The sequence below is a fragment of the Leptinotarsa decemlineata genome, unplaced genomic scaffold (genome assembly GCF_025532065.1).
Source record: "Leptinotarsa decemlineata unplaced genomic scaffold, Ldec_3_MD MMD2_P_RNA_scaffold_5, whole genome shotgun sequence".
Lineage (NCBI taxonomy): Eukaryota > Metazoa > Arthropoda > Insecta > Coleoptera > Chrysomelidae > Leptinotarsa > Leptinotarsa decemlineata.
This window is the reverse complement of record NW_027412532.1, coordinates 7713636-7730375: the sequence shown is the minus strand read 5'-3', so window position 1 is coordinate 7730375 and position 16740 is coordinate 7713636. Positions and strand designations below refer to the sequence as shown.

Below are 16740 nucleotides of genomic sequence, written 5' to 3'. Positions count from 1 at the left end.
TTTATTGAAAATATTGAAAATACAATAAATATATTAAAATAAATTGATACTACATGGTAGAAGATCAAGAGATCATCATGAAAAATGAGAAATAATGAAAATGTCCTTATAGGACGAAACTGCAGTAACGACAGTAACAAATAAAAGTGGCAAAAAAACATAGAAAGTATTATTTCTCATTTTCTATGATATATTAAAATATTTTATTCACGACTATTTTATAATGTACCCATTATATGTCTATATGCTCGACCTTAACAATACCCATTGAATATGCATTCATCACTGCCGTCATTGATCACTTTAAATGTTTCGACAAGTCACCAAAACAATAGTTTTGATGTTAATTATATCCCTGGGGTTTACTAAAAATAATAACTATAAATGAACATTTTGTAACGTGACTATCATCTTTTTGCGTTGAATATTTTGAGATATTATACGATTATTATAATTTTTAATAACAATGTACTATGTATAGATGAACAATAATGTACTTTATGAACCATTTTGTCAGAATGAAATAATAATGTTTCCAAAAATATGTATTTTCCAACATTTTCCAACAAAAATTTTCATTAGTCGTGGATAAAGTATAGTATCCTACTCGTATATAATGGCTATTATTCTCTCGGTGATTTAGGCCACTAGCTCATGGCCGTAAACTAAACCTCGTGAATAATAGCTATTATTATACGCTCGTTGAATAATATACCACAATGAGTGAAGCGTTATCTGTCACTTGATGTAAGTTTCTTGAAAGTTTTGGTCACTTACAGTAACGTTTTGAAAACTGATATTCACTCGTCAATTCATATTTCATGTTCACAAAATACACTAAGAGTTTCACTACGGAATAAAAGTTGACAGATTTTCGGCGAAGTTGACCCTGCATCGAGTGTGGACGTCAAATTAACGTCACTTCCATAAACAAAAAACAACATACTTCATTCTCCTCATTGAAAAAGATCCTGTCAAAACCTTGCTAGTCAATTGAGCGAACCAACTCGCAAATCGTCCAAAATGAATCTAACGGATGTTCATCGTTGGAAAAATTGCAACAAAAATTCGTCTATTCATTTTATTTTTGTCATCGACCGAACCGTTCCTCGTTTGTCTACAACTCGCGCTCCAGCCCATATCCCTATTTATCAAGTTGTAAAAATAAAATTAAGCACATTTTCGAACTAGTGGTAGGTCTAGGTGAGTCGGATAAAGATCTATTATTTTCTCCGTCAATGACTCGTAGTACAACTCAATATTTTGAATTTCTATGGTAATTTGTAATTGTGATGAAATATGATGTACGTTGTGCTGTGTTAGGTGGGGATCTCCAATTATGAAATTATCAGTAGAGGAATAAGGTAAGTTTGAAACTCAATTATTAAAGCTTCAGACTCTTCTGATTCATGAATGAAAAGCACACTTCTGAAGTTTAGTTTGAATACTTGATGTAGATGTTAATTAATTAAATTCTAATTCATTCCTTCTTTTTATTCAATGCCTTTGACAATCAAGCGATTTTATAGAAAACTTCGTTAGAGACAGAAAGAAACTGAAAAAAATTTTTTTGTCAAAATTTTCCTAATAGGCCCCTTGAAAGAAAGGCAGTGTATTTTCTTGATGTGATTTAAGAGACAAGACAGGAGATGTTTCAGGGACACTACATGCAGGTAAAATTAGCTGCTATTCCCAAAGTTTTCAACGTATCACCTGCTCTTTCAGAATGTCAAATTTCAACTTAAGACTCGCAGATAGCTGCTCGATGTGCCATCGCCAATTTATTCGTGAACTGAAGAATATCATAAATATTACATGAATACTACCTATGAATAAGCCAGTACCAGAGGTAGTGAGACGAATCGATATTACCAGGTATTTTTTGATAGAAAATAAAAGCTCAAGGATGGGGGATGCATCTAATCAGGCACCAGAAACACTATCAGTGTTATCAAAAATCATGGAGATCACCAGATTACCAAATATTTGGAAGGCTTCAACATTTTAACCGATCATCAATATGGCTTTCAGAAATGAAGATCAACAGGCGACCTTCCATCGTATGTCATCCATATTTGGAATAACGCAAACGAAAAACATGGAGAACCAAAAACTGTTGCCTTTGACCGTTTGTGACATGATGGGTTGCTGACCAAACTTCGATGCTATGGCTTGTGGGATCATTATTGTGTGTGCCTACTCAGCCTCCTGGAAGAACGTTCCCTGCAAGTGATCGTCGATGGATATCTCTCGAATACTTTCATCATCAACGCTGGTGTTCCCCAGGGATCCATATTGTCTCCAATCCTTTTTTTTATTGTATAACGACTTATTGGAATTGTGCTGCTGATAGCACACTTGTCTCGTCATTCCATTTGGATTCCAGAACATCGGCTACGGAGGCACATCTTCACTAGCAGCAAGAGGTTGCATATCTTGATGAGGATCTAGAAGTGATTTCGAGTTGGGGTGAAAGTAACCAGGTTCAATTCAATGCCACAAAAACCAAGGCATCGGTTTTCTCCAAAAAGATTAATGACTCCGAACCAGATATAATGATGTCAGGTCAGACAATCCCGTTTTCTGCTTCGATAAGTTTGATGGCGGTTGAAATGGACAGCATTATGTCTTGGCAAAATCATGTCGCTGAAATTGCAAAGGCTGCTTCTCAAAAGCTTGGAACACCGTTCCGATTCAGAAAACTGTACACACCTCAGCAACTTTTGATGCTTTGATGCTTTATGAAGCTTCTTTGAAGTATTGTTCTCATGTATAGAGCTCTGTCCCCAAACGTACCCTGAAGTTGCTGATTGGAGACGCGAAAATCACGTGCAACTTCAATAGCCTGGAACATTTAAGAAGGGTTGGAGATTTGTCACTATTCTATACTTACTTCCACGGAAAGTGTTCAAGTAACTTGGCACATTTAATTCCACCAAGAGCGGTACATATCAGAAATACGCAACGAACTCTTGCTGCTCATCGTTTTGAGGTTCAACTCAGTACACCTCAAACTCCACTGTTCAAGAACTCTTTCATTTGGAGAACTGCGTTTATGTGGAATAAACTTCCTGAGAACGTTTTTCCAAATTAATTTGATCTCCAGCAATTCAAATCCAATGTAAATCGCTACTTTCGCACAGGGACCGCTCTGAGAGCGCCTTAAAGATTTTACTGTAGTGCTTGTGTTGTGTGAGAGATTCGTCAGTACCAATAAGAAAGTTGTCTTCCATGCATAGTTAAGATGGATAGTTCAATTACAGATATAGAACACCATGCAATTTTTTTTTGCATTGGTTCTAATCCCAATGAGCACCGTATCACTTGTGTATGGTGCTATAAGGCAACAAAACTTTCATATATTGTTTTGCAAGTTATTTAACGCATAATATACACTTCAGACTCATAGACGAAGTTAGTCGTTATACAGGAGGCTTCCTAACTACGGTACGGGCTGAAATAAATATTTTTCAAACATTTAAGAGGACTATAGAGGACTATATTAATAATTCCAATATGTTCTGTCCACGATAATTTTTCATCCATTTTTAACCCTAGGAATTTGAAATGATTCACCATCTTGGTTGGTAAAACGCGCGTCAAGAAAAGTATTGCATCGCTGGTATTTGGGTAAAATGCTTGTTCTAGATGTTATTTTCAAAATGAGTGTTATTTTTCTGTATTGTTGAAATCCAGTAGACAAGTAGTCCCCTACAAATCTCATTCACAGAAATGAAAAAATATTTATTTTTTCATGACAAATGGGACAGCAAAAATAGACATACTTGAAACAAAGAACAGTAAAAGCTTCTGATATGTTACGAACGTCTGTACCTTCAGTGAGAGCATTCGAGAATCGCGTTTCAACACTTTGGTCGATTATTTTTTGAGAAGCCATTAAATGTCAATAAAATGCTAAAATTAAATCGGCTTTGAGGTAATTAACTTAACCATTTCCGATTCATCAAATCAAATGTCGAAGCTTATATTTATAAACAACTCATCGACTAAAAGTGTTATTGCCTGATGGATTGAAGTGAAAAATAGCTTATCATTATCGTATGACAAAACATTTAGAATACTAGTTTGTCTAAATACATCAAATATCTATATAATCATAATAAATAAAGATATAATTGAAAGCAAGAAAAAGTCACGTACAAAGCACCCAGAAAATATGCAAACCGCAGACACGTGTTGGCACGTGTTTCTGGCTCATTAGCTGTCATCAGTACGGTATAGCCATGTGCAAGATTAGGCAACACTTGGTTGTAGAATCAACACAAATGCACGAAGTCGTTCACAGAAGCCGGACGTTGCCGGCGTTGCCGGACGTTGCCAGAAGTTGCATCAACTTCTGGGGTTATTAGCAACGGCATAATACCGCTGGTTCAATTAGTATATGATATTTGAAATTAATATATATATACGTTGAAAAATGTGTATGTTTTTGAGGAAAGCTATCAATTGTTCATTGTCGCAATTTTCACCAAGTAAGTCTTTCATTGTTTGTGGGATATGATGAGTGAGTCTGTCGATGTGATATAGCACGCATTCTGTTAGAATATATTCAACACTCAGGTCTGTTTCACACACTTCACATCTTGGTTTGTCACCACCTGTTGTGAGGTATTCATGTGTTAAGCAGGTATATCCCAATCGCCACCGTGTCAGCATAACTTGGTGACTTCTGTTTTTGGGGGTATTTTCCATGAGAGTACTGATGTATTTACTTCTGCTAGCTTAGAGGCGAAATTATACCATTGATGTTGCCAATTGTTGGTAATTTCTTGTTTGTAGAAGGTCAATGTGATTTCTGTATCTGTAGAGTAGGGAGGGTGAGTGTAAGCCCACGCACTTAGGCCACATGTGACCCATTGTACATCCTCCCGAGGAGTTGTCCTCCTAGGTCGTCGTCCATCCTGTCCTTTCCAGGAAGGTGGACAGGTCGCTGGGAGACATCTCCTTTATATCGGCAGGTGTAGGCCAAGACTCGCCGAACACACACTGTCACCTCACAAACCACAAGAGGGGACTAAATCATCTGTCGGTAACCAATAAGACAGATGGGTATCCGCGGCTAAGCTAAACAGTGGAGACGGGAGTGGGTTAAACAACTTAGCAACTTAGATCTTAATGGGCGCCAGGTAAATTTAATCCTCCAGATACCCTAAGTAACTCACAATATCAATAACTTACCAATTAATATTGGAAATAAAAGATAAAAATCCCCAATATGATTTATTCAGTAATCCTAACTTACATGGATTAACCAACAACGCTTCTAAGACAACAATGCAATATTCACACTACTACGCGATGTTCAAATGTCCATACAAGAGCGCGGTGTATCTAACCACGAATTCAATCAGCCATAAATTACGGTAGTAACGACGCTCAAAAAAAAACTACAATACGTCGAGTAAAACTACCACGAAAATTGAGTAGGTGAAATCGTAAATACTAGTATCGGATGGTAAGACAAACTCGTTTGCGTCGCGTGAGCTCAGGCGTAGGCGCATCGGTGTCAATCAGCAATCGTGAAAGGAAGAATATACCTCAATTTCCGTTTCACAAATATCTATATCAATCAGGTATCAATAACAATCTCTTGATCAATAAACGATAAACGAACACTATATCAACAGGTATCAATAAACAAAAGGGCAACAATTATTCAAATAACTCAGTATATCACAAATATTCAATTAAATCAATTATAACTTGCGTGCTCCTTTTGGGCCACCCGGTATATGGTGTTAGGCTACCCCGTGGTTCGACGGAAGTGGATCACCCTGTAGTACTGCTGAGATGGATCACCCTGTAGTACGGCGGAGATGGATCACCCTGTAGCACCACCAAGATAGATCACCCTGTAGGGCACGACAAGCTGGACCAGTAATGGATCACCAAATAAGATCCAGAAAGAAAATAGGGGAAAAAAAAAGACAGGAAAAGAAAAAAAGACAGGAAAAGAAAACCCTACGGAAGAAAATTCTCAATCAGAATCAGATAAAAACAAGGTGAGATTCAACCCCCATTCAATAGGACTATTTGACTAATCAATACCCCTGGTATATTTTCATTTAGCAAAGTAGCAAGATAACAAGAGTATATTTTTGGGTGCCCTGTATAACCATATGACCCGTAAAAATCAAGAAAATTGAATGAGTGTTGAAACCTCTCTTCAAAACTAATATTCACTTGAATGACAACGATGGAATCAGAAATTACTAAAATCATTTGAAACACATTTAATGGTAAAATTCTTACCCTGGCCAAGGGGTTTTCTATACGATTCTTCGTGTGCGGTGTTCTGCACGGAAGTCCTGCTGGGACTTGATGAGTGACTGAGGGCCTTCTGTTTCTTATGAATCTAGAGACGAGAAACGAAGGTTGTAGAATTGAAGAGGTGATATCATAGCTAAGATCACATGAGAGATGCGACAGTGATTCAGACATACCTAATTTCGGAAATCCTTCCACCTGGCACGAGTTCGGTAACCACCACAAATCCTCAAAAGAGCTTAAGTTTCAGACTGCAAATATCCACACCAAAATGACCAATCAGTCTTCCACTATACAATCCTGACTTGTAGAAATAATCCCCGTGAAGGATGGCACAAATACAACCAAATATATCCTACAATCAGTCTGATGGTACCCTCTGAACTCCGAACCAAGCTCACCGAAGGCTAACTTCCAAATACTAAGACACTGCCACATCTGACAGCTAACCAGTTGTTGTCACAGTGCATCCAATCTACACTACAAGCACCAAGGGGGCGCTGTGCACAACATCATAAATCTATCAATTCTTCCACAGCCACTTGAGACATCATCAACAAGTCCATGACACATCAAAACTCCTTCTCAAAGCAATGCAACCCTTAAACAACCCTTGACAACTTGAGTAACCGATCAATCCTCCACCCGTGAACAACTGTAGAACTAGTTCGGGGTAAGTCGACGGAACGACACTACGAAAGTTCGGCAGATGTCAACCAACAGCTGTCTCTTAACCTTGTTTACGAATATTTACAAAATATATTGTTCCAACCTATTTTCAACTATTTACCAATCCTTATTCATGCGATGGAATAGAAACATACAAGGTAAGTCGCCACATCCTTCCCTTTCAGTACAAATATTAGAGCATTCGTATTATTCAGATTATTTACCGAAAATATCAAACAGTATTCAGAAACCAGAGCTAACTAATATTGTTTTTCAGGCGATATGGCTCTAATATGTAGTAATCCTTCTGGAAGTGATGAATAACAATCTATGCAAGAAATATTCTCGGAAAGGTATAGAGAATAAGGCAGGCAACGGCTGAAAAATGATAGGCGAAGTAAACTGAGAAACAAACAATAACAACTATTTCAACCTAGCGAGGAATTTCGGATCTCCAACGTCGATTGGCAAAAGGAGAATGCGTAAGTACTGGTCAAAGCAGTTAGTCAGGGAGCATACATTTATTCTTGTACATTTCAGGTATGGTTTTCTATGGAACGGAAGATTCCCATTACTATGATGTTAAATGAATAAAATGAACTTGTAACTGAATTACATTGCTAATATCCTCCGAATAAAAATCTTAAAAGGTAAGGTAGTGTTTTTGAAAGGTCACATAAGAGCAGTCTGTGACGAAAAGTTCGTCATCAATAAATGACAATTCTGTCGATTCCATAGTAAATAAACGAACAATATCTACAATATTTACAAGTAAATTTAGACCGTTACAATTCCCCCCTTGCCTCAAGAAAATTTACTAGCGTAAATTTTCATCAGCGCTAGCTGACTTTAGGTCTTTCGCATTCCATATCCCCTTATAATTACCGTCTTCATCTCTTAATTCATATGTCCACGGGGATACCCTTTTTTTAATATAAAAAGGCCCGACAAATCTTGGCGCTAGCTTAGCACTAAAATATTTGTCCGCCTCCGATACCACAAAATTCTTCCTCCAAACGGGTTGATTTGGCCAAAATTCTTCACTCCTTCTTCGAAGGTTATAAGTTTTTTCATTCTTTCGAGCAGCCACATCTAACCTTTTCCTTATCTCCTCAAAGAGTTTTCTGAATCCTTCAGGCCTCGAATCTTCAGCAGGTTCACTATCAACCAATAGATTTTTCCTCCGAGAGATCTCCTCTCCGCACAAAACCATTGAGCGGCCGAAATTCACGAAATATGGAGTGTGGTTAGTCGTCTCATGTCGAGCCGTTCTCAAGGCGCATGATAGCTTGGGTAAGTTGAAATCCCAGGTCCTGTGATTATCGGACACATACATAGCCAACATTGACTTCAATGTTCTGTTCACTCGTTCAGTCGGGTTTGCCTGAGGATGATAATGGGCATTATACCTAATTTTCACCTTATATTCTTCCACGAGTTTTCTCATCTGTCGAGATCGGTATTGCGGCCCATTATCGCACAAAAGAATTCGGGGAACTCCATATACCAGAAAAACTTCCTCTTCGATCTTCCTTATGATGATTTCTGCTGTTGACGATCTTAGCGGAAAGACTAATGAAAACTTGCTAAAGTAATCTGTTACGACTAAGATAAATTTATTGCCTTTTGTAGATCTAGGTAAGGGTCCCATGATATCACTGGCGATCATTTCCCATGGCCGGGTCACTTTCGGTTGTGGAGTCATTAGTCCATTTGGTCCTCTGAGGTCGGGTTTATAGGCGGAACAAGTGGAACAATTTCGAACAAACTTCGACACGTCAGATTTCATCTTTGGCCAATAATGCCTTTCCCTGATACGATGGTAGGTTTTGAATATTCCTTGATGTCCTGAGGTCGGGTCTGCATGAGCTTCAATAAGAATTTTCTTCCGATCCGCTTTTGGTACAACTAACTTCCAAACGTCGGTTTGGTCTTCTAATTCCACGTAACACGGTTTGACGTACTTGTAGAGTGATCCCTGAGAGAATCTCCAATTGGGGTATTTTTCGGGTTGTAAACTCACTCGATCTTTCACGCGCAGGTACCACTTGTCCAAAATCTCTTCTTTCATCTGCTGGTTGATGGCATCAATGACTGGGACCGATCGAGAAAGGGTGTCAGGAACGATGTGATCCTTCCCTTTCCTGTGAACAATTTTGAAGTCATATTGCTGCATGCGGACTGCCCATCTTGCCAGTCGTCCTGATGGATCTTTCAAATTCTGTAACCAGACCAAGGAATAGTGATCGGTTATTACGGTGAACGGAATAGCTTCTAAATAAGGTCGCAGTTTTTCAATCGCCCACAGCACGGCCAAGCATTCCCTTTCTGTAGTAGAAAAATTGCGCTCTTGTTTCGTCAATGATCTACTCAAATAGCAAATTACTACGTCCTCATCCTCGCGAGTCTGAGTGAGAACAGCGCCAATTCCAAATGCCGAGGCGTCTGTTTGCAGAACAAATGGGAGGGAATAATCCGGACAGCTCAAGACTGGTGCTGATATAAGACGTTCCTTCATCTTCTGAAAAGCGATATCGCAAGTTTCGGTCCAATCAAACTTTCTACCCTTTTTCAGCAGCGATGTGAGTGGAGAAACGATGGATGCAAACTCAGGTATGAATCTCCTGTACCAGGAAAAAGTACCCACCAGTCTCCTGACATCTTTTACCGATTCTGGTCTAGGAAGCTGCAACATAGCCTTGACTTTATCGGGGTCGACATGCAATCCATTTCTATCTACAACGTATCCCAAATACTTCATTTCTGGCCTACAAAATTGACACTTTTCGAAGCTAACAGTGAGATTTGCTTCTCTCAATCTGCGGAAAACTTCATCAAGAATTGTCAGATGTTCCTCCAGAGTTTGGGTAACGATCACTACATCATCCAAATAGACGAAGACGTGTGGTTCTAGTTCAGGTCCTAGGACGGTATCGATCAACCTCTGCCACGTTGCTGGTGAATTATGTAATCCGAACGGCATCCTTTTAAATTGGAACAAACCACGCCCAGGAACGGTAAACGCTGTATACGGTCTCGACTTTTCCGCCACAGGAACTTGCCAATACGCAGACTTGATATCAAGAGAGGATAAATAATGTGCATTTTTCAATTTATCGAGCGTGTGGGAAACATATGGGAGAGGGTAGCTGTCTCGTTCCGTTACCGAATTTAGTTTTCTGTAATCAACGCAAAAGCGGTAGCTCCCATCTTTCTTCTTAACGAGAAGAACCGGTGACGACCAGCCACTATTCGACTTCTCGATAATATCGTTCTTCAACATCTCTGTTAGTTCTCGATCAATATGTTGTTGAATAATAGGCGACACTGGATAATAACGCTGCTTGATGGGTGGTGAGTTGGTCACGATGACATGTTCAGCTAGATTCGTACAGCCTAAATTATTCCCCATGAGCTCCTTGTTCTTCTCTACTACAGCGTTTAGCCGGGCCTCTTCCAATGGTGATAAAACTGTTTGTCCTCGAAGATGGTCCAATGCGTTCAGATAGCAAATTTCCTCAGAAAATTTCCACTCGTTGTGCCTCAGATTCGGAACCACTCCCATTGCTCTCCAGAAATTCGTTCCCAAAATTAAGTGATGAGGGACATCAGGAACCACTAAAACTCGAATTAATTTCAGCTTGCCTCTTAAACAAAATGGCACTTCACATTCTCCTATACTTTCACATACTTGACCATTGGCAACAGTGCAACTAATTCTCTTTGCTGAATTCAAATGTACCAAATCTTTTACGATTTGCCAACCTGGGTGTCCCAAGATAGTGGCTGAGGCACCTGAGTCTAATAACCCCAGTAAACTACGCCCCAAGACTTCAACTTTAAGGTAGGGTCTCTCATCGTTTTCGGCGTGATCCAGAATATAATCAAGGATTGGTTGAATAGTAGTCGCCGAGTGCAATTTGCGAGCGCCTTCCCCTCGACGATTCAAAGGCGTCGCTTGTCGTTTCCCGACACGGAGCAGTTTGGACAATTACGAACGGTATACCCTTTTCTCTTACATCTGTAGCATTCCAGTTGCTTCGGTAGAGCACATCCTATAGCACGATGTCCGGGTTGATCGCATCGGAAACATACTATCTCCTTCGACTGATTGTTCGACGGAATTCGTGCCGTTGCTATCTCTAAGGCATTCAATTCCTTGGTGACCTCTACGAAAGCCAAATCCTTCTCTATCACGTTGCCACGACGTGCTGATGGTTCTACGTAGCTATTGATTATGTCCCTTCTGGCTTCCATTCTTCGACATACCGAGCGAAGTTCTGAAATGGTTGTGGGTAAGGGTTCACGTAATCTGTCTTGGTAAAAGGGATGTAAATTCTTCATAACTATGTTCAGCTTAGCTTCCTCTGTCATTGGGCAACCTAGGCGGCTGAAGTAGCTTGACATCACTGCAAGATAAACTCCGATGGTTTCTGAGTGGTGTTGAGTCCTTTTCTGCAATTCTTCGAACAATGCGTCAGAATGATTGGCAGAGAGATATTCTTCTCGAAACTCTTCCACTAGTTCTTCCCAGGTCGATACTCGATTCCGACAATCTTTATAAAATTGATACGCCTTGTCAGCAAAAAGGTCCACACCTGAGTCCAACAACACAGCGTTGGGGACATGTCGCGCCAGTCTCAACTCCTCTATTCCCTCGAAAAATGCTGTCACCGACATTCCTTTACCATCTCCAGAAAACTTCTTCAGATTCCATTTATAAGGCGGAATCATTTTACTGGTTGAGCATGGGTCAAAGACTGGATCTTCCGTCAGAGACGATCGAGCAACTGCTCCTAAGTTAGCATGGAATGCTTGCGCTCCCAATCTGCTTTCTAATTGATTTAGTGCAACCGGCACACGCTTCGTATCACTTCTCTTGCTGCTGTCAACTTTATGTGAAAATTCGTCCATCAACGACAGAGCCAAACCCAGGAGTTCGGATTTCCGGGTTTCTTTGTCCTTATCCTTATCTGGGTCCATATTGTCTATACGATTCAACACATGTGCTAGCTTGGTCTGAAGTTTCATTGCCCCGCTACTCGTTCCAGAATCGGTTATGTCATCAATCAGCCTTCTGATATCATCTAGTTTCCCTCTGATTGCAGCCTCATCTTCCTCGAAAGTGAATGGATATGAAGGATATCGAAGACTCTCGCCGTACCTTTCCATCTGCATTACTTGAACCAAACGATGTCTCATTTCCTCACAAGTGCCAGTTGCTACGCCCCGATATGCTAATTCATAGGTCAGTTCGTCTTTATCAAGACGATTTATTACCAGTCTTCTTGCCATAACGCTATTCTACTAGAGTGGTATCAATTAAAAAAAAAAAAAAAAAAAAAAAAAAAAAATTTATATTTTTCCAAAGTTTCCAAAAGTCACCTACTAAAGCCAAAACGCAAGAAAAAACCTTCTTTTAAGGGCCCCACGTTGGGCGCCAAAATGTCACCTCACAAACCACAAGAGGGGACTAAATCATCTGTCGGTAACCAATAAGACAGATGGGTATCCGCGGCTAAGCTAAACAGTGGAGACGGGAAGGAGACTTAGCAACTTAGATCTTAATGGGCGCCAGGTAAATTTAATCCTCCAGATACCCTAAGTAACTCACAATATCAATAACTTACCAATTAATATTGGAAATAAAAGATAAAAATCCCCAATATGATTTATTCAGTAATCCTAACTTACATGGATTAACCAACAACGCTTCTAAGACAACAATGCAATATTCACACTACTACGCGATGTTCAAATGTCCATACAAGAGCGCGGTGTATCTAACCACGAATTCAATCAGCCATAAATTACGGTAGTAACGACGCTCAAAAAAAAACTACAATACGTCGAGTAAAACTACCACGAAAATTGAGTAGGTGAAATCGTAAATACTAGTATCGGATGGTAAGACAAACTCGTTTGCGTCGCGTGAGCTCAGGCGTAGGCGCATCGGTGTCAATCAGCAATCGTGAAAGGAAGAATATACCTCAATTTCCGTTTCACAAATATCTATATCAATCAGGTATCAATAACAATCTCTTGATCAATAAACGATAAACGAACACTATATCAACAGGTATCAATAAACAAAAGGGCAACAATTATTCAAATAACTCAGTATATCACAAATATTCAATTAAATCAATTATAACTTGCGTGCTCCTTTTGGGCCACCCGGTATATGGTGTTAGGCTACCCCGTGGTTCGACGGAAGTGGATCACCCTGTAGTACTGCTGAGATGGATCACCCTGTAGTACGGCGGAGATGGATCACCCTGTAGCACCACCAAGATAGATCACCCTGTAGGGCACGACAAGCTGGACCAGTAATGGATCACCAAATAAGATCCAGAAAGAAAATAGGGGAAAAAAAAAGACAGGAAAAGAAAAAAAGACAGGAAAAGAAAACCCTACGGAAGAAAATTCTCAATCAGAATCAGATAAAAACAAGGTGAGATTCAACCCCCATTCAATAGGACTATTTGACTAATCAATACCCCTGGTATATTTTCATTTAGCAAAGTAGCAAGATAACAAGAGTATATTTTTGGGTGCCCTGTATAACCATATGACCCGTAAAAATCAAGAAAATTGAATGAGTGTTGAAACCTCTCTTCAAAACTAATATTCACTTGAATGACAACGATGGAATCAGAAATTACTAAAATCATTTGAAACACATTTAATGGTAAAATTCTTACCCTGGCCAAGGGGTTTTCTATACGATTCTTCGTGTGCGGTGTTCTGCACGGAAGTCCTGCTGGGACTTGATGAGTGACTGAGGGCCTTCTGTTTCTTATGAATCTAGAGACGAGAAACGAAGGTTGTAGAATTGAAGAGGTGATATCATAGCTAAGATCACATGAGAGATGCGACAGTGATTCAGACATACCTAATTTCGGAAATCCTTCCACCTGGCACGAGTTCGGTAACCACCACAAATCCTCAAAAGAGCTTAAGTTTCAGACTGCAAATATCCACACCAAAATGACCAATCAGTCTTCCACTATACAATCCTGACTTGTAGAAATAATCCCCGTGAAGGATGGCACAAATACAACCAAATATATCCTACAATCAGTCTGATGGTACCCTCTGAACTCCGAACCAAGCTCACCGAAGGCTAACTTCCAAATACTAAGACACTGCCACATCTGACAGCTAACCAGTTGTTGTCACAGTGCATCCAATCTACACTACAAGCACCAAGGGGGCGCTGTGCACAACATCATAAATCTATCAATTCTTCCACAGCCACTTGAGACATCATCAACAAGTCCATGACACATCAAAACTCCTTCTCAAAGCAATGCAACCCTTAAACAACCCTTGACAACTTGAGTAACCGATCAATCCTCCACCCGTGAACAACTGTAGAACTAGTTCGGGGTAAGTCGACGGAACGACACTACGAAAGTTCGGCAGATGTCAACCAACAGCTGTCTCTTAACCTTGTTTACGAATATTTACAAAATATATTGTTCCAACCTATTTTCAACTATTTACCAATCCTTATTCATGCGATGGAATAGAAACATACAAGGTAAGTCGCCACATCCTTCCCTTTCAGTACAAATATTAGAGCATTCGTATTATTCAGATTATTTACCGAAAATATCAAACAGTATTCAGAAACCAGAGCTAACTAATATTGTTTTTCAGGCGATATGGCTCTAATATGTAGTAATCCTTCTGGAAGTGATGAATAACAATCTATGCAAGAAATATTCTCGGAAAGGTATAGAGAATAAGGCAGGCAACGGCTGAAAAATGATAGGCGAAGTAAACTGAGAAACAAACAATAACAACTATTTCAACCTAGCGAGGAATTTCGGATCTCCAACGTCGATTGGCAAAAGGAGAATGCGTAAGTACTGGTCAAAGCAGTTAGTCAGGGAGCATACATTTATTCTTGTACATTTCAGGTATGGTTTTCTATGGAACGGAAGATTCCCATTACTATGATGTTAAATGAATAAAATGAACTTGTAACTGAATTACATTGCTAATATCCTCCGAATAAAAATCTTAAAAGGTAAGGTAGTGTTTTTGAAAGGTCACATAAGAGCAGTCTGTGACGAAAAGTTCGTCATCAATAAATGACAATTCTGTCGATTCCATAGTAAATAAACGAACAATATCTACAATATTTACAAGTAAATTTAGACCGTTACAACACTCTCTTATTGACGATAACTCCAGGCACTCGCACAGGACATGCCTGACAGTCTCATCTTCCTGTTCACACATCCTGCATAGAGGTGTGTCCACTAGCCCCATATTCTGTAGGTGTTCCCTTAGCTGACAGTGGCCAGTCAGAAATCCTACTGTGAGGCGTAGATTTTTCCTGGTCATCGCCAGATATTTCTTCGGCGCCAGCTTCCCAGGGTCGCCCAAGGTGATCCTGGCAAGATTACATCCTTTGATTTCATCACATCTCTTTAAAGATTGAGCATGGGTGTAACATTCGACTAGTTCCGCAATTGTCGAAGTCATCGGGCCGTAGGTGCCACTTGGTCCTAAAATTCTTAGTCCAACCGCTTCCTTGGCTAAAGAGTCGGCAATGCGATTACCTTTACTCCTGTCGTGCCCTTTAACCCACCTCAGGATAATGTTATTATCTACCGAGGCTTTGGCTAAATCTTGGTGGCACTCTAGTGCTAGCCCTGAAGTAACACGGTGTCTGTTCAAGGCTAATAGTGCTTGTCTGCTATCAGTGCAGATTGTTATGTTTTTGCCAGAAATTCTGTTCTTGGTTATTTCTTTTGTGGCGATTGAGATACCAGCCAGTTCTGTTTGGACCACGCTGGTATTTCTTCCCATTCCCGACTTAATCCTCAGGCTCAGTGATCTGGAGTACACTCCACATCCTGAGCCTTCTTTGGTTTTTCAGCCATCTGTATAAATCCGTATTGCATTTGTAGCATCTGACTCTGTGTTCTGCTTAATTTGTATTTTGTAGGGTTTATTAAACACAAACCTGGGTTCAATTGCATCACTTGTTGCCTGCAGCAGAGGTTGCGCAGTAAGCGCTTCCCGCCATAGGCCCAGCCTCCATCGACCCATTCCTACTTCTAGGTTTACACCAGCCGTGTGCAATCGTACCATGGTCATTAACGCAACCTCCTTAACGTACAGATCCAGAGGGGTCAGACCCGTGATTAATTCCATTGCCGCAGTTGGTGTTGTTCTCATGGCTCCTGTGATGTTTAAACAAGCCAGTCGCTGTATTTGATATAATTTTTGGGTGGCCGTTGCTTGTAGAACTTTCGGTCCCTATGCAATGGTTTCATACGTTAACATAGGTCTTATTATTGCAGTGTAGATCCAGGCGACTACAAGGGGTGAAAGACCCCATGCGCGTCCCACTGTCCTCCGACATTGCTCATAAGCCACGTATGCTCTTTTTGCTCTACTCTGTAGATGAGAGTTCCATGTTAGCTTCTTGTCGAGGATAATACCAAGGTATTTCACCTCTTCAGAGAAGTTTAGTTGGCTTTTGAAGATTTCGGGAGGTTTTAAGCCCGTTAAACTTCTTTTCCTGCAGAGCTCCTCTTGAGAGTCGATTGTAGAGAGCTACATCCGTCCTCTTCGGGTCACGGGATTTTACAGTAGTCCTGAGATCCTGGCTTACCGTATAGGTCAGCCAGCGGTGGTCTGACATAGAGATATGGTCCGAAACTTGCCAGTCTTGGATTTTGTTTGATATTTCGGCTATCGTGAGCGTGATATCTATTAACGTTTGGCTACGGGCATTAATAAATGTTGGCTCCGTGCCTC

General features: G+C 40.1%; 1 protein-coding gene and 1 long non-coding RNA gene across 3 annotated transcripts in view; one reads left to right on the top strand and one right to left on the bottom strand.

Moving 5' to 3' along the window:
- The first annotated feature begins 1117 nt into the window (after positions 1–1117).
- Positions 1118–16740, top strand: part of shakB (Innexin family member shaking B) — a 90600-nt gene continuing 74977 nt past the window's right edge. The window contains exon 1 of one of the 2 annotated variants that reach the window (XM_074169441.1): positions 1118–1203. The gene's annotated coding sequence lies outside the window, so the exon portion shown is untranslated. Of the gene's footprint in view, positions 1365–16740 lie in introns of both variants that reach the window. The other variant, XM_074169440.1, reaches the window with a different exon arrangement.
- Positions 12617–13778, bottom strand: LOC141479950 (uncharacterized). The gene is made up of 2 exons (XR_012464075.1): positions 13662–13778; positions 12617–13370 (listed from the first exon to the last, which is right to left on the bottom strand). It is a non-coding gene; the product is annotated as an uncharacterized lncRNA (long non-coding RNA).